Below are 21,262 nucleotides of genomic sequence, written 5' to 3'. Positions count from 1 at the left end.
TATGGCTGAGGGAAATGTTTGTCTTCTGATTTAGATTTCCTTCTTTTGTTGTTAGTATTTGTTCTATTTTATCTCTAAGTGCTATTCACATTCTACTCTATTCATAGGCTGTATCAGTTTGCCGCAGCTGCCATACAAAGTTCCATGGACTTGGTGGCTTAACAACAGCAGTTTACTGTCTCACAGTTTTAGAATTGAAGAGTTCAAAATCAAGGTGCTGTCAGTGTTGATTTCTTCAGAAGGAAATCTGAAGAATCTGATTGAAGGAAGATTCCATTCCCAGCCTGTCTTCTTGGTTTGAAGACATCTGTCTTCTTCCTTTTTTTTTCATATTGTTTTCCCTGTATGTGTGCCCAGCCCAGTCCAAATTCCACTCCCACCCACCTTTATTTTATTTATTTGAGACGGGATCTCACTCTATCCCTCAGGCTAGAGTGCAGTGGCTCAATCATGGCTCATGGGAGCCTTTACCTCAGGGTTCAGGTAAGCCTTCCATCTCAGCCTCAGAGTAGCTATAGACACAAGAAGTTATAGATCATATACAATAGTATATAATGTAGACCTAATATCAATGTCTAATTATGTTTTTGTGACTAAAACTTATATGGCTGAGGGAAATGTTTGTCTTCTGATTTAGATTTCCTTCTTTTATTGTTCTTATTTGTTCTATTTTATCTCTAGGTGCTATTCCACATTCTACTCTATTCATAGGCAATATCAGTATACCACAGCTGCCATACAAAGCATCATGGACTGGACGGCTTAATAACCAGGCCTGCGCCACCAGGTCTGGCTAATTTTTTAGTAGAGTTGGGGTGTCACTGTTGCTCAGGCTGGTCTCGAACCCCTGGGCTCAAGCAATCTGTGTGCCTTGGCCTCACTAAGTGCTGGGATTTCTGGCATGAGCCACCAAGCCTCGCCTCAAATTTCCCCTTTCTATGAGAATATTAGTCACATTGGATTAAGACCCACCCTAATGACCTCACTTTAACTTGATTACCTATAAATAAGGTCACATTTGAGGTAATGAGGGCTAGCACTTCAATGCATGAGTTTTAGGGAAACGCAATTCAACCCATAACAAAAAGAAATCAGTGTGGAATCCAAGAAGGCAGAATAGATACAACTTCAGCACACAACACCCAGTGAGAGAGACACAGAAATCCAGAGATCTCCTAGCTCCAACCAAGGTACCAGGTGCATTTCAACAGGTCTTGCCCGACAGTGAGCAAAGCCCATTCAGGGCAGACCAAGGCAGGAAGGGGTGCTGCTTCACCCAGAAACTGCATCTGACTGGCAAGTTGGAGGCTCCCCCACTGGCACTCCAGTCCAGATACAGCACTTCCTCCAAAGCCTCAGCAATATACAGAACAGGGGATCTTTGCCAGTCAAGCACCAGGAATTGCAAGTGCAGAGTAGAATAATACTCCAGGACAGTGTCCCAGATTGGCACACAGACCTAAAGAGACACATAAGCCCAAAAGGCAGCTGGAAGAGCCTGTGGATTGGGCTTTTGCCCACTCCCCTGGCTCAGAGAGAGAGGGAGCTGTACTCAGGAGCAGCTGGGTGGGCCCCTACCCCATGACTGGAGAGAGAGGAAGCTAAAAGGGGGAGATAGCCGGGTGCTGCTGGGTGGGTCCCTACCCTCCCTCACAAACCCCAGAAAGCTGAAGCTCTGACTCTAGTGTATTGCACAGCCAGTGCCACAGTCTAAGGTGAACACTGAATGATCCAGTCCAGTGGACGAAGGGCAAAACCCACCATTAGAGGGGTGGGACTGGGCTACATGTTTCAACAAAAAACACAGGAAGCCTACATAGCAATGGGACAGCATTCTTGACAACCCAGCAGTGCCTACAGGTCAGCAGAAGAGGTGAGCCTAATCTCCCAGTGTAAACAAAAAAGATACAGGAAGCCTCCCTAGTAACCTCAAGGAGTCCCTAGAAACCCAGTAGCTCCTCCATAGGCAGACAAGTGACCTCATCAGGAAGCTCCCTGACAACACAGCCTGGTAAACCCACAAAGATGGGGGAAAAAAAGCACAAAAAAGATGAAACCATCTAAAAACAGAACACCTCTTCTTCGTCAAGGGATCACAACTTTTCAACAACACAGGTTCACAGTATGACCAAGAAGGAGTGTGATTAATGGACAGAAACTGGCTTCAGAAGGTGGATAATAACTACTTTTCTAAGCTAAAAGAACACGTTCTCATTCAATGCAAAGAAACCAAAAACCTTGAAAAATGGTTAGACGAAATGCTAACTAGAATAACCAGCTTAGAGAAGAACATAAAGGACTTGATGTAGTTGAAAAACACAGCAAGAGAACTATGTGAAGCAAACACAAGTTTTAACAGCCGAATCAATCAAGCCGAAGAAAGAATATCAGAGATTGAAGATCAACTCAGTTAAATAAAAAGAGAAGGCAAGAAAAGAGAAAAAAGACTGAAAAGAAATGAACACAGCCTCCAAGAAATATGGGATTATGTGGAAAGACCTAATCTACACTTGATTGGTGTACCTGGATATGATGGGGAGAATTAATCCAAGCTTCAAAACATGCTCCAGGATATTATCCAGGAGAACTTCCCAAGCCTAGCAAGGCAGTCCAAATTTCAAATTCAAGAAATACAGAGAACTCCACAAAGATATTTACTCCTCAAGAAGAGCAACCCCAAGGCACATAATTGTCAGATTCACCAGGGTTGAAATGAAGGAAAAAATGCTAAGAGCAGCCAGAGAGAAAGGTCAGGTCACCCTCAGAGGGAAGTCAATCTGACTCACAGCAGATCTCTCTGCAGAAACCCTACAAGCCAGAAGAGAGTGGGGGCCAATAGTCAACATCCTTAAAGAAAAGAACTTTCAACCCAGAATCTCATATCCAGCCAAACTAAGCTTCATAAGTGAAGGAGAAATAAAATCCTTTACAGACAGGCAATTACTGAGAGATTTTGTCACCACCAGACCTGCTCTACAAGAGCTCCTGAAACAAACACTAAGCATGGAAAGGAACAAGTACCAGTCACCACAAAAGCAAACCAGTTGACAAAGACAAAAATTGCAATGAAAAAAAATGAGTCAACTAATGGGAAACAAACCCAGCCCATAACAAAATGGCAGGCTAAAATTCACACATAACAATACTAACATTGAATGTAAATGGCCTAAACACCCCAATCAAAAGACACAGACTGGCAAACTGGATAAAAAGTCAAAACCCATTGATGTGCTGTATTCAGGAAACCCATCTCACATACAAAGACAAACATAGACTCAAAATAAAGGGATGAAAGAACATATACCAATCAAAGGGAGAACAAAAAAAAGCAGGGATTACAATCCTAGTCTCGGATAAAACGGACCTCAAACCAACAAAGATCAAAAGAGACAAACAAGGACACTACATAATAGTAAAAGGATCAATCCAACAAGAAGAACTAACTATCGTAAATATATACACACCCAACACAGGAGCACCCAGATATATAAAACAAGTTCTTAATGACCTAAAATGAGATTTATACTCCCACACAATAATAGTGGGAGACTACAACACTCTACTGTCAATATTAGACAGATCAATGAAATAGAAAATTAACAAGGATATCCAGGACTTGAATGCAGAGCTGGTCTGAGTGGACCTAATAGACATATACAGAATGCTCCACCCCAAATCCAAAGAATATTCATTTTTCTCAGCACCACATTGCACTTACTCTAAAATCGACCATATCATTGGAAGTAAATCACTCCTCAGCAAATGCAAAAGAATGGAAATCATAACAGTCTCTCCCACCGCAGGGCAATCAGACTCGAACTCAGGATTAAGAAACACACTCAAACCTGCACAACCACTTGGAAACCGAAAAACTTGCTTCTGAGTGTTGACTGGATAAACAATGAAATGAAGGCAGAAATAAAGATGTTCTTCGAAACCATTCAGAATGAACACACAACTTACCAGAGTCTCTGGGACACCTTTAAAGCAGTGTCGAGAGGGAAATTTATAGCAATAAAGGCCCAAATGAAAAACAAGGAAAGATCTAAAATTGACACCTTTTCATCAAAATTGAAAGAGCTAGAGGAGGAAGATCAAAAAAACTCAAGAGCTAGCAGAAGACAAGAAACAACTAAGATCAGAGCCAAACTGAAGGAGATAGAGACACAAAAACTGTTTAAAAAATTAATAAATCCAGGAGCTGGTTTTTTGAAAAGATCAACAAAATAGACTAATAGCCAGATTAATAAAAAAGGAAAGGGAAAAGAATCAAATAGATACAATAAAAAACAATAAAGGAGATATCACCACTGATCCCACCGAAATATGAACTACCATCAGAAATTACTATGAACAGCTCTATTTGCATAAACCAGTAAACTAGGAAGAAATGGATAAATTCCTAGACACTTATACTCTACCAAGACTAAACCAGGAGGAAGTTGAAACCCTAAATAGACCAATAATATGGCTAAAGTAGAGGCAGGAATCAATAGCCTACCAACCAAAAAAAGTCCAGGTTCAGATGGGTTCACAGCGAAATTCTACCAGACATACACAGAGGAGCTGGTTCCACTCCTTCTGAAACTGTATCAAACAATACAAAAGGAGAGAATCCTCCCTAACTCATTTTATGAGACCAACATCATCCTGATACCAAAACCAGGCAGAGACTCAACTAAAAAAGAAAACTTCAGGCCAATATCCATGATGAAAGTCAATGCAAAAATCTTCAATGAAATACTGGCAAACAGATTGCAACAGCACATCAAGAAGCTTATCCATCATGATCAAGTAGGCTTCATCCCAGGGATACAAGGCTGGTTCAACATATGCAAATCCATAAATATAATCCATCACATAAACAGAACCAAAGACAGAAACCACATGATTATCTCAACAGAAGCAGAGAAGGCCTTCGACAAAATTCAACAGCCCTTCATGCTAAAAACTCTCAATAAACTAGGTATTGACAGAATGTATCTTAAAATGATGAAAGCTATATATGACAAACCTACAGCCAATATCATACTGAACAGGCAAAAGCTGGAAGAATTCCCTTTGAAATCAGGCACTAGACAAGGATGCCCTCTCTCACCACTCCTATTCAACTTAGTATTGGAAGTTCTAGCCAGAGCAATCAGGCAAGAAAAAGAAATAAAGGCTATTCAATTCAGAAAGGAGAAAGTCAAACTATCTTTATTTGCAGATGACATGATTGCATATTTAGAAGACCCCACTGTCTCAGCCCAAAATCTTCTCAAATTGATAAGCAACTTCAGCAAAGTCTCAGGATACAAAATTAATGTGCAGAAATCATAAGCATTCCTATATGCCAATAACAGACAAACAGAGAGCCAAATCAAGAGTGAACTACTATTCACAATTGCTACAAAGAGAATAAAATATTTAGAAATACAACTAACAAGGGATGTAAAGGACCTCTTTTCAAGGAGAACTACAAACCACTGCTCAGCGAAATAAGAGAGGACACAAACAGATGGAAAAACATTCCACGCTCTTGGTTAGGAAGAATTAATATCATGAAAATGGCCATACTGCCCAAGTAATCTACAGATTCAATGCTATCCCCATCAAGCTACCAATGACCTTCTTCACAGAACTGGAAATACCCACTTTAAACTTCATATGGAATCACAAGAGAGCCCACATAGCCAAGACAATCCTAAGCAAAAAGAACAAAGCTGGAGGCATCACACTGCTGGACTTCAACTATAATACAAGGCTACAGTAATCAAAACAGTATGGTACTGGTACCAAAACAGAGACATAGACAAATGGAACAGAATAGAGGCCCCAGAAGTAACACCATACATCTACAACCATCTGATCTTTGAGAAACCTGGCAAAAACAAGCAATGGGGAAAGGACTCCATGTTTAATAAATGGTGTCGGGAAAACAAGCTAGCATTGTGCAGAAAGCAGAAACTGGACCCCTACCTGTCACCTTACACTAAAATTAATTCCAGATTGATTAAAGATTTAAACATAAAACCTAACACCATAAAAACACTAGAAGAAAATGTAGACAAACCATCCAGGACATAGGCATAGGCAAGAAATTTATGACTAAAACACCAAAAGCAACACCAATAAAAACCAAGATAGACAAATGGGATCTAATTAAACTTCAGAGGTTCTGCACAGCAAAAGAAACCATCTTTAGAGCAAACCAACAACTAACAGAATGGGAAAAATTTTTGCAATCTACCCATCTGACAAAGGGCTAATATTCAGAATCTACAAAGAACTAAAACAGATATACAAGAAAAGCCCATTCAAAAGTGGGTGAAGGATATAAACAGACACTTTTCAAAAGAGGACATATATGAGGCCAACAAACAGGAAAAAATGCTCATCATCACTGGTCATTAGAGACATGCAAATCAAAACCTGAGATACTATCTCACACCAGTTAGAATGGTGATCATTAAAAAATTGGGAGACAACAGATGCTGGAGAGGATGTGGAGAAATAGGAACACTCTTACACAGTTAGTGGAAGTGTAAATTAGTTCAGCCATTGTGAAAGAGAAAATGGCAATTTCTCAAGGATCAAGAAATAGAAATTCCATTTGATCCAGCAATTCCACTATTGGGTATATACCCAAAGAACTATAAATCGTTCTACTATAAAGACACATGCACACATATGTTCATTGCAGCCCTGTGTACAATAGCAAAGACCTGGAACCAACTCAAATGCCCATCAATGATAGACTGGACAAAGAAAATGTGGTACATATACACCAAGAAATACTATGCAGCCATTAAAAAATGATGAGTTCATGTCCTTTGTAGGGACATGGATGAATCTGGAAACCATCATTCTCAGCAAACTGAAACAAGAACAGAAAGCCAAACGCTGAATGTTCTCACTCATAGGTAGGTGTTGAACAATGAGAACACGTGGACTCAGGGAGAGGAGCATCACACACTGGGGGCAGTTGTAGGGTAGCGGAGAGAGAGCAGAGGGTGGGGAGGAAAGGGAAGGTGGGGAAGGATAACATGGGGAGAAATACATAGCATGAAATCTGTGTTAAATAGCCCATTTTAAATCATGAAGTAAAGTTAAAACACGAGTTACCAAGTAAGAGTTAAATGAAATACACAAATTTCTACAATGTTAATGTTTGTCATACTTTCTGCACATATTACTTATTAGAAATATAATGAAAAATAAATGTTTTCACAATCTGACTTGCCCTGGGTCATAACAATTACAAAGAAAAGCATTTTTTTTAGCTTCATGCCTAAGCATTCTGAAGATACTCCAGCTCATAAAGTCAAAGGCTGAAAGAACTGATGGCTGTGATTCACTGTCATATTACAGCTTTGCCAGCATCTGAGGATTCACCCACTGACTCCAATGAAATTAAAACCAATAATGCTCCTGATACCTTTTAAGAAAGATGTTATACCAGGCTTCTGGCAGAGGACTGCCAGGCTTGAATTCTTGGATAGGCTGTGTTACTGCCATGGTGTACTGAGTAGTATTTCTTTCTGCTTTACCCTTGTGTAGTTTTCTGAACCTAATTTTTGTTCCTCACCTATATTTTCCTTTATGCTTGCCAAGTTCCTCAAGAGACAATTTGCTTTCTTTTTATCCTTCAGATATACATGATTGTAAATATTCAAAAGCCATATGCAAGCCCTACTCTGTACCATAAGCTATATCCCAGTTTCTTTCCTACGTGTTGCATCCTGACAATGATCTGCATCTAGCTGCTATGACTCATTTATTTTAATTTTTCCATACCTGGAAAGCATTTTCATCTCATCCAATGCTCTGTACATCTTTGCAATAGATATAACAATTTTAATATTTTCACAGACTAATGAAAATTGAATCAATTAATTTGAGTGGTAAAAGAAAAACTTTCAGCTTTAATAAACTTTGAAGTATAGGCCATAACAGTTTTGTTTATGTTTGCCTATTACAACACCTTCAAATTTTAGAAATCCTTGATATGTTCTCAAAAGCATTTTTTTCCTTTGCAACCTTAAATTCCAAAAAATTATTTTATTTTGATGAAAAATTATTTCCATCAGGACAGATGAAAAGTATCACAGTTATCATTATTTTTCTTGTCTGAATTGGCAAAAAAATGTGCAGTTGTGGTTCCATGATATTTTACAACCTCCTCTCCTCTTTTGTTCTGAAATGTTCTTGGATACAGTTGAAAGAAAATGGCAACATATGGTCCATTAGTTTAAATGAGGTGGGGGAAGAACAGGATGGGTTATTAATGATAATAATTTATACTTCCCTTTGCATGTATATTTGTTGCCTTGATGAAAATTTGGCAGGCCTCACAGTCGAATGAAGTTTAAAGTCAAAGGTTGAAATGTGATGGAGGGATCTTTGCATTAAAAAAAAAAGCAAAGAAAAATCATCCACGCTGGAATTTTATGGGCTTCCCATCTGCACTTCTGCAATATGATTTGTCTGCTGGCAAATAACATTTCTTGTGTGACTTTACAAATATTTAACTAAAATTATTTTTTGAAATGTTTTCACTTTGCCTTATTTTAATTTAATGGTTGCTTCAAGTTGTAGTAATTGAAGATGAAAATCTGATATTATTCTAGATATTTGAAGGCTAGTAGTCTTTCAGCTATCAAAGCAGCAGTTATGAATGATTGGCTACATAGGTGGCTGTACCTTTTAGAAAACAACTTCTAAAAATAATAACCAGATTGTCTTGCAGAAATAGGTTTCCAATGTTCTTACTTCCTCGACATACCTGATATACATAAAATAACCTGTTCCTTTTGTGAACTCTTAGCCATATTATGTTCCTCAATTTTTTATTCTCTATAACAAGCTCTAAAATGCTACAATTATTACCTTTTTTATGTTTCTTAATATAATACACCCCAACATGAGTTCTTTTAAAAGATGTGCAAAATATTACCTGCAAAAAAAGTTATGGCCTTCAAACTTGTGCTGCAATTTTAACAGCAACATCCTGGTTTTTTCTAATGACACAATAAAATATCAAAAGAACTTCTACTCGGGTTTAGATGAGAATGAAAACCTGTAACTCTACCACTCAATACCCCCCTTTCCACAGCTCTCTCCCTGCCCCTGTCACAGCCCTGAGGCATTTCTCAACAACCTTAGAACTCCTAGGGACTAATTTTGAAGTCTGCTATTGCATAAAATATGAGAATGCATCCATCCTTTAGAGAATTGAAAACCATTCTCTGCAATTAATTGGGGGGAAAACCCCACCACCAAATCTTATAGGGTGATTTTTTATAAATATTCTCTTAAGAATTTTTATTGTCAGTAGAACTATAAGGCAGTGCTTTGTCAGTGCAAAAACAACCTGGCCAATTAAATGCAGTTGTGCCCCTTGACGCAGTAAGCCTGAATAACAGTTTAATTTTTTTTACAGAGCTATGAGAAATCTCCATTTGTGTACTGTATATATTTTATACAACTGGGAGAAAGAGTGTGTGTTCTTCAGAAGACTTGGCAACACAACTGAACATTTTCCTTGTTAAAATCACAAATTCCTCTTTTCTTGGCCTTGTATTAAGTGATATGGAGAAGGCAAAAACGTTACGGTAAATACGAATACCTAATCACTGGAAAACCCTGAAGATATAAATTGTACTTAGCTAAGTGTGACATTTGGAGGACACACTACAAGTTTGTCAGTTCCTTTCAAGTGTAATAGAAAAGTGACTAACATGACAGACTCAAAACAAAGACACGGGCCCTATTTTCTTCTTGGCTTGCAGATGTGGTTCAGCATTGCTGTTCCTCCTTGATCAGGAACAAGTTCTCCTGGATGCAAAAAATTAAATGACCTATTCAGAGTCAATTACTAATTCAAATTTCAGTTGCACAGTATTCTGCTCTAAAAAATATAAAATTGTATAATGATAGAAATAGATAGCTAAACTTAACAAGTTTATGAAAAAATAAATAAATAAATAGATCACGATTTCTTCTGCCATTTAACAACCCATTCCTAACTTCATATAATAATTACTTCCTTTGCCAGGTTGGATAGTCTCAATAGCTGGATACTAACTTATGAATTGATTATAATAAATAGGGCAAAGCATTTGGTAACTAAAGCAGGCATAAAATGTAGAGTATTATAAACTGTTGACAATAATATAAGTCTAGAAAATAAGCTGTAATTACAATGCATCGCAGCCATGCACTAGCACTAATGTAATACTTGTGGAATCTTTATTGGTTCTATGTAATATGTTCAAGTTTAAAATGAAGTGGGAGTTGGCACAATCATGCAGTTAATCAGTTTCCTTCAAAATATTCACCCTAATTTTCTTAGGTACTATAAACAGAATGTTGGTTAGACTTGTCTTTTCCATATATTTGCCAACATTTTGTGAATGTTGAGATTTTTAAGGTACATTGCAGTAAGAGAAACAAAGTAATTAAAAAGGAAAATAACTTTTGGTTTACTTTTTTACTGTGCTCCCCCAATGAAAATGGGAGACCAATTAGACTACAACATGAATACGGTTAAAAGCTCCCAAAAGTTTGCCTCACACCTGTGATCCCAGCACTTTGGGAGGCTGAGGCGGGCAGACCACAAGGTCAGGAGTTCAAGATCAGCCTGGCCAACATAGTGAAACCCCATCTCTACTAAAAATACAAAAATTAGCTGGGCATGGTAGCAGGCACCTGTAGTCCCAGCTACTTGGAAGGCTAAGGCAGGAGAATTGCTTGAACCCAGGAGGTAGAGGTTGCAGTGAACTGAGATTGCACCCTTGCACTCCAGCCTGGGCAACAAAAGTGAAACTCTGTCAAAATAAAAATCTCCTAAAAGCTCCTAAAAGTCTGCTGAGTTAGTGGAGGACATGGAATAGTCACTTAGAGTCAGAAGGCATATACATAAGTTCTGGCTCAGTGACTTACTGGTGGGATTTTGGCAAGACCCAAAGTCCTTGCAAAAGGAGAAAGACTACCTACCAACTCTGACTCAGAGAATTGGAGAGGTCAAAATTTTAAAATACAATGATAGATATCAATATAATAATTCTATTAACTTCGAGATTTTACAAAATCAAGATATTATTTGCTGGTTTTTTAATGTAAAGACTTGAAATAAAGTAACTAATAGAAACATGATAACTTACTCTCATTGTAGACCACTTATTTAATACATAATGTTTATAAAGCAATTAACTATCTGCCACACACTATTCTAATTGCTTCACGATAAGTAACTTACCAATGTGATAATGTGATAAGGATTTACTTTTATCTCCATTTCACAAATGAGAGCACTATGTCAAAAAGTGGAGAAAAAACATGCTAAAGGCCAGCTTCTTGTAAGCGACAAAGCTAGGTTTCAACATGCAAGTTGACCACTGAATCTCACCCAGAGCACTCCATACCTTACCGACATTTCTAAGAGGTAACTTTTAAAACAAAACCTGTGAATAAGGAGAGAATAGTGAGGGGAATTAGAGCAGAAGAGAGACAAGAAACAAATATCCTGAGATGGGCAAGACATTCCTATACTATTTCTGAGCTGTGTGGATTTCTGAACTTTCCCTGTCCTTAAAGATTTTCTGATATGAAAAAGATGGGACAGGTTTTAGCTCCATTATGAAAAGAGGTTGAAAGACTTCACTCTTGTTGCAACAAGAAAAAGCAGGACAGAATGAAAATTGATGTCTTTTCTTGGACCCATCATAGGTTGTAGAGCAGACTGTCATGCTGAAACCTGGAGAAACAGGCTTATCCAAAGAGATACAGTCTAGTTTGGAATTGAAGTCACTAAGGCCATGAACTAATAGGAACATTTATCTGGTTATTATAATGAATTGCTGGAGGCCAAGTGTGAACTAGCTTGAAAGTGAAATTTTTTTAGGGATTATAGGATCAGAGAAGTTCCTACAATTTTATTGTCTATACCTCCAGGAACCCTTCCTGTGGCTCTGTCAAGGGTAAGACAGGAATAATCAGTGTGAATGTCCAGAGACTTCATCATAGCAAAAACCCATTCTCTAAAGAAAAGAACTGTACTGGAGCCTTTTCCCAGATGGAGGAAGGACATTACTTACTCTAGCCACCTCTACACTTCTTGTTTTACCTAAGGGAAACATAAAAAAGAAAACATAATAAACATAATGTTTTCAAACAAAAGGGTTAGGACTCCAAAAATATAGACTAGATATGCTGAAGTCAGAGAAGGGAGTAAGAAGTTGTCCTAGTCTATTTTATGTTGCTATAACAGAATGCCATAGACTATATAATTTGTATAGAAATTAATCTCTTACAGTTCTGTAACTGGAAGTCCAAGATCAGGTAGCCACATCTTTTTGGCATCTGGTGAGGGCTTTGTCTGTGTAATGACATGATGAAGAAGCAGAAAAAGAACTGAGCAGATATGAAAGGGACAAATGAGGAGCACCCTCTGCTTGTAACAACTCACTCTTTTGGTAACTAATTTAGTCCCCCAAGAATGAGAACTCACTCACTCCTATAAGATTTAACCCAATCCTGGCCAGACATGATGCCTCATACCTGTAATCCCAGCACTTTGAGAGGCCAAGGCAGGAGGACAACCTGAGGTCAGGAGCTGGAGACCAGCCTGCCTAACATGTGAAACCCCATCTCTACTAATCATACAAAAATTAGTCAGGCATGGTGGTGTGCACCTGTAGTTCCAGCTACCCAGGAGGCTGAGACAGGAGAATTGCTTGAACCTGGGAGGCAGAAGTTGCAGTGAGCTAAGATCACACCATTGCACTCCAGCCTGGTTGACAGAGTAAGATTCTGTCTTAAAAAAAAAAAAAATGAACCCAGTTCCATGAGAGTCACATTAATACATTCATGTGACTGGGATCCCTTCATGTGAGCCAAACACATATTAAAGATCTCAACACCTCTTAATGCTATTATATTGGGAATCAAATTTCAACATGAATTTTGAAGGGTACAAAAATATTTACACCATAGTAGGGCTCAAGGGGGAAAAATGCTATTTCACTGAATAAATAATTGTCAAGTCCACAATATGAGGCACAGACATACTAAAACACTGAAGTATAACTGGGAAATTACAGAATGCTCCTGTTCCCCCTAACCTTATACCACAATAGGGCTTCAATATAAAAACATTGGATTAGAGTTGAAAGACTAAAATCAAACTGATGAAAAATACTTAGGTCAGCCTGAAGTGAAGAGGGAAAACAAAAATAAGGACACTGGAGATATTTGACACTTCTCACACCTGTGGCTATAGCAAACATTGATCATGGTCTAACACCTAGCCAGAGTAACATTGATCTTCATACTAAAACCATATTTACCTCAGTTCTTATTATCTGATATAATATGTCTGGTTTTCAAAAAATACTGTGAAGCATGTCAAAATGCAAGTTAAAACACAATCTGAAGAGACAAAGCAATCATCAGAAATAGACTTAGAGAATAACATAGATTTTGGAATCATCAGAGAGAGAATTTAAAATATGAAATGTATTTACGGCTCTAATGAAAGAAGTGTGCAATATTTAAAAATACATGGGATATGTAAAGAAGAAACATGGAAACTCTAAGAAAGAATTTTAAAATTTGGTGACAGAGACAAAACCACAGATCCAGGAAGCTCAGAGTGGTCTTAGTGCTATAAATACCTTGCCTTCCAAAAAATACACCTAGGCATATCCTATTAAAACTTTGAAAGAGAAAGACAAAAAGAAAATTCTGAAAGAACTAGTGGGCAGACAACACCAAAATGCCTTATCTAGAAAGGAACAATGTTAAGAATCAGAATGTGCTTTTCATAACCATGTTAGCAAGAACAGAGCAGAATGAAATATTTAGTGTTGAAATGAAATCTGGACTTGTATATCCAACAAAATTATTCTTCAGAGAGGAAGCAATATATTTTGTCAACAAATAAAAATTGTGGAAATTTATTACCAGCAGACATGGTCTTCAAGAAATGTGAAAATAAGAATTATTCAGGAAGATCAGAAATAATATAGAAATTCAGATATACATAAAATTGAAAAATATTAGAGAAGAAATAATGAAGGTAAGCTAAAATCTTTCATTTTTCTTATGCTCAATTAATCAAAAAAATGGCATTTAAAGTAAAAATAGTAACAATTGTACTGGGTGATATAGATCGCCATATGGATAAAGGAAATGAGTGACAGTAATGTCACAAGGGAAAAGAGAGAGGAATTGAAAATATTCTTTTTAAGGTACATGAAATACATGGAAGTGGCATCAGATTATTTGGAGTTTGACTTAGATTAGCTTAAAAAGTATACTGTAAATTCTAGAGAAACCATTACAATTTTTTAATAAAGTATAATTTATATGTAATGAGAGGTGATTGAAATAGTATTGTATAAGGAGCTCAAATGAAACCAAAGAAAGCAGAAACACAAAACATATCCAATGAATATATGCAAAAAACATATACAATGATTAGAAGAAAGCACTGACAAATATGGAAGATATTAATACAACTATATTGAAATCATTTCAAACCTGAATGAGCTACATACACCAATTAAAAGAACAGAGATTATCAGAGTAGATTAAAAGAAAAGACCCAACTATAATTTGCTTACAAGAAACTCGCCTTGAATAAGTCAAAAATAAACAGAAATAAAAAGATATATCCTAAGGCTAATCAGAAGAAAGCTGGAATAATTACATTAATTTCAGATAAAGCTGACTCTAAAACAAGGAAGAGTATCAGGAATAAATATGGGGATGACATAATGACAACAGGGTCAATACATCAAGAAGCCATAACTACCCTATACCTTCATGCATCTCAACAGTATTTATAGTTAACCAGCAAATACTAGGTATTTACTGAGCCTTAAAGTACTAAAATGAGAAGTAGACACATTTACCGTTATAGTCAGAGACTTCAACATCCTTCTTTTAGTAACTGACAGATCAAGCAAGCAGAAAATAATAAGAGCACAAAGGATATAAACATCATTATAATCAGCTTGGTTTAACTGTCATTTATAGAATAGTATATCCATTAATAGCAGGACATACATTTTTCCCAAGCTCACATACAACCTTCAACAACATAGGTCACATTTTGCACTATAAGACACACTTTAACAAAATGTAAAGAATGGAAATTATACAGAGTATGCTCATAGGCCACGGTGGAAAGTAAATCACAATCTTACAAAGTATTTTCTTCAATTTTTAGATCATCTAAATTTACAAATTCCATTTTAAACTGAAATCCTTTCTCTTTATACTCCCTTTATTCTTACTTTGCTTATCCTATTGGAGCTGTACATAATAAGTCTACTCTTCATTTTAAATGTCAGCCCTCCAGATATTTGAAGACATGCCTTCCCAAGCAGTTTTAATAACAATAAGTGTGTTGATGTCCTTTAATCATGGCATATAATCTGATCTCTAAACTCCTTGACCTCTTGGTTACCAAGCATACATTTTCAAACTTGTTATCCTCTTAAAATTTCTAACTACATAGAACTCAAAACACCTGATGAAGAAGATTCCCAGTTTGGCAATTCAACATATGAGTATACAACTCTCTATTTAAAGAATAGAAGTAATTTAAAAGAAGAAGCAGGGTCCAAAGTGGCTCCCACCGGAGGTCATGGCACTCGCCAAGACGAGGTCATCAGTTCAAGGCTAACCTCAGAAGCTCAAACTGATTGGCAAAAAAAAAAAAAAAAGAAGAAGCACATACTGTCTAAAGAGATTTTTTCTGTTAAATTTAAATTGAATAAACAGATGGCTTTTCAGAAGATACATGAGAATTTAATACTGAAGCCAAAGGAAAGCATATTCAATCTTCTATTCAGCCAATTACTCATCAAAAATTTTCTCAGTTTTTATAATTTTCATAAAACATCAAGATTCCATTTAAACATGAGGTTCACAATACGTCATTAGAACTTATTGCATAAAAAAGAGAGCCCACTTTATTAACTCAGTTTTTGCTTGCATATACAAGTTTGAACATTTTGATAAAAGTAATAGGTCAACAAATAGCAAGAAAGTTCTGAAAAAACTAAACACTTGTTTTTCTGAAGAATATCCTCCCTTTCACCCTGGGTCAGTCAATGCAGACTCATTAACTGTGTACGGAGATATGTGTATAATCTCAATTTTTCTGTCAGAAGTGAGGAATATTAAGCAAAGAAAAGGCAGTAAGGTGTCTAGCTGCCCTTTGTAAATAAAGATTTGATGACAAAGAAGATTTTGGCTGCTTATCTAAATTGTTCTTAAATTCCAAGCATGTAAGATATTTTTTCATAATTTAATCATAATACCTTCAGAGAAATTTCCAGTTACTTTGTAATTGCTGAAAATTTCATGCAGATAAAATTCTTAAGACAACTTTAAGAAATTAAATTGTGGATGGAAATGGAATGTGTTTTGCAGGACTGCAGATGAAAAAACAAAACTTAAGACCTGATAGGTATTATATTTTAAGTTATATGTTTTCCCTTAGAGGATCATATTTATCTGGATCATGAAGAGAATTATGGAATTTTAAGAGAGCCAAATTTAAACTAACAAAATAGTCCGAATTTTTAAGTTCTCCAGTAATTGTTATTAATATCTGTGTGCAAAAATAAACACTCCTCTGAAACATGTCTAGCTACTATAAAGTCCAAAGAAATTTTAGTTATATAATTGAACATTAGGTGTTCTGGGAGAATTAAACAGAATTGGTGTAAAGCATTTGTATATTTGCACTTATTTTTCATATTGAAAGAGTACAAAATACTATTACTATTGCTTTGTTGATTCTAATTAATATTATTTCAGCTCTTTAGCCTGAAAAAGGTTAAACAATTTTTTATATGACACACACATACACACACCTACACACACACACACACACACACACACAGTCACAGACACACATTCGTAAGAGTGAAACTGGAATCCCCACTGGCATAATTACTTTGAGGCCATTCATTCCATTGCACACCACATCCATCCACTTACCTTTAAGGTCTGAGGATGAATTTGCATACTAAAAAAGTCCCTGCATTGCCTTCTTCTTCCACTCCTGTAACAAACAGAAAGTTCAACCTTCAAGACACAGAAAGAACTTCTCTGAACAAGGCTACTACCTCAGATCCCTGAAAAAGTCATCATTTTTATGTGCTGTGAGGTACTATCATGTCTCTTCCCATCATATTTATATTCCTGCCTCTTCCTTGCCCACCATGAGCAGTTCAGATTCCACAGTTGGCAAATTTCACATGATGGATCTACACAGCCTTTGATTGCCTTCTCTGAGGCCCCATGAACAACCATCTCTGTGACTTGAACACCAGGTTAGGCAACAGATATTAATAGCTAATATTAGTTATCTAAAAACAACAGAATCCCTCATATCTGACACATTTGAAAGTGGTCATTGGTTAAGATCACTGTAAAAGGATGTCAAATCTGGAAATTATGAAAAAAATGATATAGTCATGACAAACATTTAATTTTAACTAAAAATATAGAAATGCTTGTTTGTTTTTCATTGTAGCAGTAAGGCTGTTTCTTGAAGAATGGGTCTACTCTTCACATTTTTTATCATTTTCCTTGCATCATTATAGGCAACGTGTAAAATCTATTATTGACAGTTTGGATTTCTTTAGAGAGAAACTGAAAATTATAAAAATAATTGCAAAGCAATTTAAATGCAGAGGCCTTTTAGCACTTTATAATCCTCTTCCACCAACAATCTTGTAAATTTTCAGTTAATGTTATTGCAATTAACCTATATCTATATCTTTCAAACTATGTCACTCAGTTTTCATAGATGTATTTCTTTTCATATTCACTTTCATCTTTCACTGATATATGTAATATTCAATTAAATTTCATTAATACCACAGATAAGATTTGTGTAGAGTTTTGGAATTACCAATGCTGACTCATATTCAGCATACAATTAAAGTGGTAGGAGCAGAGATGCAAAGGTTTCAATGTGCTATGGTTTCTAATCAACATGTTTACAGAGAAAATGGAGGGCTTCCATTAATACAGAAGTTGATTAAGCATAAACCATTTAAGCCAATTTCTGTTACATTTATGAAAGCCATCAGTTTATTTAAAGATATGAAATGAGCTTAAATTGCTTGCAATGTAATCAGATCTCCTAGGGTAGAACTTAATCCATTTTTTAAACTTTGGATTAAAGTAACTATTATTTTTTGAGTTCTGAATTGAAAGAGAAGTAGTGAAATGTAGTAGAAAGAAAACTAGAACAGAAAACAGAAAGGAAGAGAAAATCTTTACGTCCCACTTCCATCTTTTTCCAGCCTTGGTAACAATAAAGTAAAAATAGTAATCTACCTCACAAAGTTGGTGAAAAAGCATAAAAATATAGTATATACTAAAGTGTTTAATATTCCAGATACTGTCCACACTTAAAAAAATAATAATATTATTCTTCAATATTTTCTGTTAAGTTTCCTAGCAGAATATAGTAGATGGCTGCTTTTAAATATGTATTATGCCAACAGAGCTAATAGCAATCGGAAATAATAGTATTTACTAATATGAAAATTTTCCCATGGTACAGCATAATTTTGAAGCTAATTCTAAAAACATATTTAGCATAAACATTTCTATAAATATTTTTAATGAGTATTGTTATTACAATTAAATAGAAGAAATAAGCAAAACCCACAGTGCCATTACACCATACATCAGTACAAGGATCTGACTTACGGTTATATGGAATTTACAATTGGATTAACCACTCTGTATTTCAGTCATAACATTTACATTATTTCTTTGCCAACATTAGATTTATGTTCATTCACCATAAAAGGGAACATTCATTTCCATTACTTTATATATGTTGGTAAATTCTAAGGTACAAAAATCAAGTTAACAGTGCTTCTATTGTAAGTGTTTTATCACATCTCTGTACATCAGATTTCAAAAACCAAAGACTCATGTTGAAATTGGCTAATAACCAAAACACTCACTGTCAAATTAACCATTCCCATCTGAGGTGATAAATGGAGAGTTCATAAATGCAAACCATGGCATATGAAAAATAGCTCATTGACATCTGTTCTTAACATCTGGTTTTGTAATCGATGCACCAAAGCAAATGGGATATGCAATTCTGTTTAGCCTTTCAAAATTAGCCTTTGTGATTATTTATGTCTGAGTCATATGCCCATGTACCATCAACAAAATGAAAGAATTTAGTGTTTTATTAATAAAGGAGAAGCATTCAGGTCCATGAATGTTTTACACTTATTCTTTATTCAGCAATAACTCAATACCAGCAACATCATGACAATATTACTACAAACCTTCTTTCTCCAGGGGGAAAAAAAAAAAGCCACACTCTTTTTATACCATATCCCTAGCTCTTCAGGAAAAACACTGCCTCATTAACTTAAAACTTTAGTAAAAGTATATACACACATACATTGTTTCTCAAAGAGTTCATTATAGGAAGGTGTCTTTAAAACTATTAGATATGTATTTCTAACAAACATTAAGAAAGAACTTTTCCTTAAGAATTTTCAAGTTCACCTAATATAAGATTAGTCATTAGATACCAATGTATGGTGGTTGTCTTTACTGTAAAGTTTATTACAAATGCAACAACACTATGATATGGAGACGTGAAAAATGAAAGCAAGTTAAAGAAAGTGCAGAAAATGATGGTATTGATGATTAATGTGTTTCTACAATGAAAACTTAATGAATATGGATACAGTCCTTAAAGAACTCAAAACAACACTTGTTTTGTATAGCTGACTAATAATATGACTAATTCACCTAGGAATAATTTATATAAACTTTTGTAAATGATTCAATGAATCAAATTGTCCCAGTCTTACATAATGATGTCTGTATCCTCAGGAAATAAACTACAAAGCATTCAAACCATAACTTTTGGTTGAATTCTTAGGTTTATAAGCATGACTAAATGAGTCAAGTGGCCAGTAATAGCTTGAAGTCTTTACTATTCCTGCTTATTTAGAAAAAATGAATGACATTATTCATTTATCAAGAACTTGCAGTGCATACAACTTACCAGATCCCATGCAGAAACCTGAGAATGCAACAAGTGAATTTACAGGGCACCTGGTCTGATAGAATTAAGCAGACTAATAATTTCCTATATTGTCATGACTGATTTCAAGAGAAAGTACAAGACATAATGAACACATGAAAGACTACGTATCTCACACTAAAGGAGCAGGTAAGGCTTCCTAAAGAAATGAATTTCTATGCTGAAAATGGAAGAATATGTATATTAGGCAAGGAATGGGGTAGTGTGTGACTAGGCAGAGGGAAGAGTACATAGAAATACAGAGATAAGAGAAAACATCAAGGTAGAAAGGAAGAAAAAGAAGTGAACAGTAGTCCCTCCTGTAGCTGTGGTTTTACTTTTTATGGTTTCAGTTACTATGGATCAACTGTGATTCAAAAGTAAGTGAATACAGCACAGTAAGATATTTTAAGAGACAAAGACCGCATTCACATAGCTTTCATTACAATATATTTTTGTAACTGTTTTATTTTATCTTATTTTATTTTTTGAGACAGAGCTTGCTCTGTCACCCAAGCTGGAATATAGTGTGCAATCTCAGCTCACTGCAACTTCCACCTCCTGGGTTGAAGTAATTCTCCTGCCTCAGCTTCCCAAGTAGCTGGGATTACAGGCAAGTACCACCATGCCAAGCTAATTTTTATATTTCTTAGTAGAGACAGGATTTTGCCATGTTGGCCAGGTTGGTCTTGAACTCCTGACCTAAGGTGATCTGCCTGCCTCTACCTCCCAAAATACTGGGATTACAGGCGTGAGTCACTGTGACCAGCCAATTGTCTATTTTATTATTCATTACTGTTGTTAGTCTCTCACGGCACCTAATTTATAAAGTAAACTTTATTATAGGTATGTATGTATAGGAAAAGCATAGTGCTTTTAGGGTTTTGTACTATCTGTGGTTTCAGGCATGCATTAAGGGTCTTGGAATGTATCACCCTCAGATAAGGGAGGACTGCTGTGGTATGGAAGAATAATATCATGGAAAAGAGGAAAAAGCATGATAAGAAATAAAGATAACAAAGGAAGCAGGATACAGAAAATAATATAAGGACTTGTACACAATGTTAAGGATTTTGGATTTTATCCAAAGAGCAAATGAAAGATTTAGCAGCAAATTGACAAGATAACATTTGTGACTTAGAATGATTACTTTGGCTAATATATAGAAAGGAAATTGGAGAG

The sequence above is a fragment of the Callithrix jacchus genome, chromosome 3 (genome assembly GCF_049354715.1).
Source record: "Callithrix jacchus isolate 240 chromosome 3, calJac240_pri, whole genome shotgun sequence".
In the NCBI taxonomy this organism is placed as follows: Eukaryota; Metazoa; Chordata; class Mammalia; order Primates; family Cebidae; genus Callithrix; species Callithrix jacchus.
Note: the sequence above shows the minus strand (reverse complement) of the source record.